Source organism: Lactuca sativa, chromosome 9 (assembly GCF_002870075.4).
Source record: "Lactuca sativa cultivar Salinas chromosome 9, Lsat_Salinas_v11, whole genome shotgun sequence".
NCBI lineage: Eukaryota > Viridiplantae > Streptophyta > Magnoliopsida > Asterales > Asteraceae > Lactuca > Lactuca sativa.
In genome coordinates, this window is record NC_056631.2 from 29055698 (window position 1) to 29061697 (window position 6000).

The following is a 6000-nucleotide window of genomic DNA, read 5'->3' on the forward strand; positions in this document are numbered from 1 at the left end:
ACCGATACTGTGGCGGAGATCACTACCAAGTTTCGGGAACAGACATTGTTGATTCCACATTACGCTACCGATAAGGACATGAGGAGGACGAGGTATCATCCCATGTTGAGGGATGATATCCGAAAGTTTGTGAGATTTACAGGGTGCAAAACCTTAAATGAGATGGTGGAGAAGGCCCGTAGGCGAGAGATGGAGTTAGACTTCCGCACCAAGTGGAAGCCTGAGTAGGCACATACAATAGTAAGTCAGGCTAAAAAGCCTAAGACCTCGGATCATCCATTTCACAACATCCTTTAGCTTAAGCCAAATTTGAGATATGGAAAAGCTTTGCGGGGTGTTTTTGTTTTTTTGTATTGACCCATGGCCGCCTTAAACACATCAAACTCGATTGACCCGCTTTTGTGTAGGTTTGATAAATTGTTGTAGATTCCGCCAAATTCAGTACATTTTAGCCTGATATCGCGCCTCTTTGAAGTAATTTTGTCGGGATTTCAGATTTCATTTGCCATTAATCCATAAAACACAGTTCAAATATTTGCCCAAAACATAAGTAGATGTTTGAGCATCTCCGTGTATGGGGGTCTTAGGAAGCTGAAAGCCATGCTATTGCTATATTCTCTTCCTCCTCTTGACTAATTCACCCTGTCACTTTGATTGGTTTGAGTGGTAACCGCAAGTTTTCTTCCTTTTCTTTTGTCAAGTTGGTGGTGAAGGTTGTGTTTCGGCTACAAAACCTGATGAATACGATGGTTGGGGTTGTGAGGGTTGTGCTTTTTATTGTGTTTGGAAAGGTTATTGGTATACGAAAGCAGATTGGAATTGTAGTTGAACAGTTTGTTGATAGGGTGGGAATGGTTGATATGATTGTTGAAAAAGTTTATTTTGTTGAATAGCGGAACCACCTTAAAGCAAAATCATAAAACCACTTTGAGGTGATCTCATGGTCGGCTATTAACGAGACGTTATATCCAGCGCAAAGACATTATCAGGCTTGTGGTTTCGATAGTTTGGTGGGGTATTTTGGTTGAGATCCATGGTTTTTGGATTAAGCACCAGAAATGTGTACATGTAATGCAACGTCCCATTTTCACAACCATTTTTTTAGTTAAGGTAAAACGCCATTTTCATAAAACCCAAGATAATAAAACTCATTGTTCAAAATACTATTATTTGAAAATTAGAATAATATAATAAATGCGGAACACCAATGTTTTTGATGAGTGTGTACAATCATGCCTTCGTCTTCCCACGATCATCAATGGTACCTGAAATACATGCATTCACCTTCCCACGATCATCAATGGTACTTGAAAAACATTTAATCCACAGTTGTAAGTCAAAGCTTAGTGAGTTCCCTTAAAATACCACACACCACGATATACATACAAGCATACACACATCGGCCTTCAATCCATGACTGGCCCGCCTCTCATGCCTACAACATACAATTGGTCCGCAACTGGCCTACAACATACCGTTGACCTGCCTAGGTATATTGGTCTGCTGCATGGAGCAAGACCGACTCAACCTACCACAAGATATGTCAATGTGTAATGCAGACAAGTAATCAAATAAGAACATCAACACATGCAACTGTCTCCACTAGTCTACCTGTCTAATAGTCCATTGTTGCATACAAGGTCTAATACAGTACACTATGTCACAACTAGAAGATCACCTGTAACATCCCTTAAATTTCATAAAATTTTAAGCTTTTCAAACAATCCTTTTTCTATATAAGTATTTACAAAAACCGTTGTTCCCAAAACATTATTTAAAATCAGAATCTCTTTCAACATAGTTTTCAAAACGTTCACGTTATCAGAGTTTCCCATAAATCATAAGTCCAAAACGTGAGGATGTGTACGGTCAAGCCTTCACCTTTCCACGATCTACTGAAATACTTGAAACCATAAACCAAAACTGTGAGCACGAAACTTAGTGAGTTTCCCCCAAAGTACCAACACCCAAACATATAACAAATACAAATAACAACATGTATACAAAGCCTTCAACATGTATGGACCGCCTTCCTGGGTATACAACCTGTCTGGACCACTCACAGGACCTTCAACATGTCTGGACCGCCTCACTGGGCCTATGGCCTGTTTGGACCATCTTTCGGGCCTTCGGCCTGGTCCGCCTCGCAGGCCTTCAGTCTATCCGGACCGCCCTGGGTCTGTTGTCCTTCAGCACAAGTCAATACCACCTCAACCCAACCACACACATATGTCGACATATACATAATAATTAACATATAACCAATCAATATACAAATAGGCAGATCTTACAGATCACTAAGCATAACATCATCCTATCTACCAGGATAACGATCTAACAGATCATGATAACATAACAACATCCTATCTACCTTGATACCGATCTAACAGATCACTACAACATACAAGCATACGATAAACTAGGGTAACAATCCAAAAGGGCAGGCCTTGGTGCCTTCAACCAGTAAGTCCAGTGAGGAAAAACTCACTTCGAATGCAGAAGCCCCCGAAAGAAATTCCTAGTTGCTGCCCTACCGGCTTTCCGAGCTATCAATACCAACAACAAAACCAATTAGCAATTGGGTTCCATGCCATAAACCAATGTCCATGTTTAGGGTAAAATGGCCATTTTATCCCTGGCCCCACATACATCAAAATTGATCCCCAAAACCAAAAGATCCTCAAAGGCCCACTAATGGCCCAATTTTCCAAATTGGGCCCAACCTCGCATGGGTCTTATCTTAAGCCCATATGTAACACCCTGTTTACTTATTAGATAAATAAATTAATTAATGAACAAATGGTAGCCCTAAAATAAATAATTATATATCAAAGGATGGTCTCGAAGGGCTAATTGTCACAGTTTTAAAAGTTAGGGATTAAAAGTGTGAGTTCCGAACTCAGTTTGTAAATATTTATGAAGACAAGGGCTCCGTGGTAATTATTTGGATTTAATTTAAAAGGAAATGAGGTGGAAGGGCTGATTATGTCATAATTAAGATATTGGGGGGTGTTTGGTAGATTTTGTACCTAAGGTGTAAAGGATTTTAATACTGAGGGTTTAAATGGTAATTATCGAATTTAATTTGAAGAAGAATTCTAAAGCCAGGGTAGAATGGGTAAATATTAGACTCAAGTTGGAAAGGCTTGGTGTGGGAGGGACTAAACTTGTTAAAAGGATGAAAGTTTGATATTGAGCACGGGACTTGGACCCGGTGATCTTCCATCTCTTTTTAAGGTAGCTACTCCAATACCCTAACCCTAACCCGTCTTCTTTCCAGCCGCCACTCCTTCGCACACGATTCTCCGGCCGGCGAAACTATTCATTGCTGCTACAACTCGCGTCGCCACCTTCTCTCTCCGTCCTTCGCTTATTGCACCTCGCACACGATCACCACTACTACTGTATCTACAGTCGGAGACGAACGAAGACCCATAGGAATCTGAATAAAGCATAACCGATTGGGGAGATCCGAGAAGACATCGTTGTCGTCTCACCGTCGACGAAGACAGAAATGTCGCCGCCTATCACTGTTTTAGTCGTGAGGATCGAAGGTCGACGACCTTGGAGGCCGCTGTGATTCGCGGTGGAGTCATTCACCTTTCTCATCCCTATTCTCCTGCCGCGGCACTGCCCCCATGGAAGATGTTGTCGCTATCGTTCATCTGTTGCCGGTTGTCACACCCCCAGCCGAGGCGGCGGAATACGCCGGGCTGTGCGACTTAGTTTATGGATCACAAGCAAATTGAATATACATCACAAGTTACAACAATAACAACATAGCAGTTGCATTACACTTTAAGATTTGGATACAAAGTTCATAATAATAAATTCATAAAGTTGGCTTAACAAATAGGCCGATTTAACAAAAACTAGATAAACTAGGTCGCCTGAAATCCATGGCTAATCTTCTGACTGAAAACTCGTTTGGTGATACCCTAAGAATACATGAAATTTGAGGGTCGACACAAGGTTGGTGAGAGTTCACAGATTTTCTGCTAACCGCAGTAATGATACTTTAAAATATTAAAAAGTATTCCATTTATAGTTTAAGCCATGTTTGAAAATGTTTGATAAAACAAAACTTTATAATTAAATCCATGCTCAAAATGTTTAGTAATCAGATAAACCGTGAGTTAATCCATACTCAAAATGTTTGGTACTCAAAGAATCATGAATAAATCCATACTCAAAATGCTTAGTAATCAGAGAAACCGTGAGTAATTTCATACTCAAAATGTTTGGTACTCAAAGAAAACCGTGAGTAAATCCGTACTCAAAATGTTTGATAATCAGAGAAACCGTGAGTAAATCCATACTCAAAATGTGTGGTACTCAAAGAAACCCGTGATTAAATCCATACTCAAAATGTTTGATAATCAGAGAAACCGTGAGTAAATCCATACTCAAAATGTTTGGTACTCAAAGAAAACCGTGAGTAAATTCATACTCAAAATGTTTGATAATCAGAGAAACCGGATCTGTGGTTTCTAGATTATGAGATCTAGTTAATGCTTATAGTGGGTCCTATAACCGAGCTATGTGACTGTACCTACCTCTACGACGCTTCATTGGACGTCGTAAAACTGTTTTAGATATTTATCACCCGCTTCGATTGATCGGTCGAGGTTGTAGCTAGCAACCACGGGTGGGGATGTCTACCCGTATAGATCTATACATACATATCTTAGCTCCGAAGATTAACGGTCATAATGGTGTGGGTCTTCTAAGTGTTTGTTTACACTTAGGGTAATGAATAATGTCTCACTCATAAGGCCCTTAACTAGAGTTTGTCATGAAAAACCGGTTATACTTGATAAGAAAATCCATAAAAATGTGTAATGCTCATTCCAACAAGTGGTAAATCTCATGGTAGTGTACACGGTACATAAATGATTTCAAGATAAGAGTTTGATAACTCGTATACGTAGGTTGGGTATGAACTTGGAATACTACAATGGTGGTAACTTCTTATGACACAAGTTTAATAACATATTTTGTCATAAAATCATGATATTTTGTATGCAGAAATCACGTGACGGAGTGGGCGTTATGGTTGGCCTTTTTCTTATTTATTTATTAATATATTTAACCCCAAAAATGTAACAATTCATTAGACATTTGAATGCTTTACAAACGAATTTCGTTTTGTATGTCCGGTTCATGTCGTTGGGTGTATTTTTTTTAAGGCGGTGAATGGTAGAATTTAATTCGAGGTTCTAAAAACCCGAACAAATAAATTTTTTGAGTTGTAGAACTCCGTGAATTTAGGTTTAAAGTTTTGCATCTAATTGGTCTAAAACGTCTGATTTTTTCAGACTTTTACGAATATTTTTACTATAATATGTATTAAAATTCGTTCGGTCGAGATACGAAGAGGTTCGTGGTGACTTGACCGTTTATAGATTCAGCCCTAAATTTTGTGGTGGCTGCAGCCATGCGCCACCGTCGGCCACCATTAGGTAGATGTGTGTATGTGTGTGTTTAATTAGATTAGTATGTGTGTGTGTGTTAATCGAATTGGCATTGTAAATTGTAACAAAAATGGAATAATTGAAATCTAAAACCACCACCGTAGGGTGGTGGCTGCCGCCATATGCTGCCGTGTCGGGTGGCGGTGTGTGTTGCCTCGTTGTGTTTATTCGTTTGGGGTGCTTGAAACCCTAATGGGCCCAAAGAAGCCCTAATGGGCTTAGTGAAACCCTAATGGGCCCAATGAAGCCTTAATTGACCTAAAAGCCCAAGCATGTGACGAATGGGCCTAATGAACCCTAATTGATCAAAAGACCTAGCTATTGGACCTATTGGGCTAAGATGGGATTCGAAACCCTAATTAGGTTTTGAAAACCCTAATATTGGATTTATGGGCTTGGACTTATCGGGACCCACATTTTGGGCCATTAGAATGGAAGTGTGTATTAAGCCTAATCACACCATATGAGTTATTTAGAAGAGTGATGGACTTAATGGATTAAGTCCTTAATGGGTTATTAATGGGGG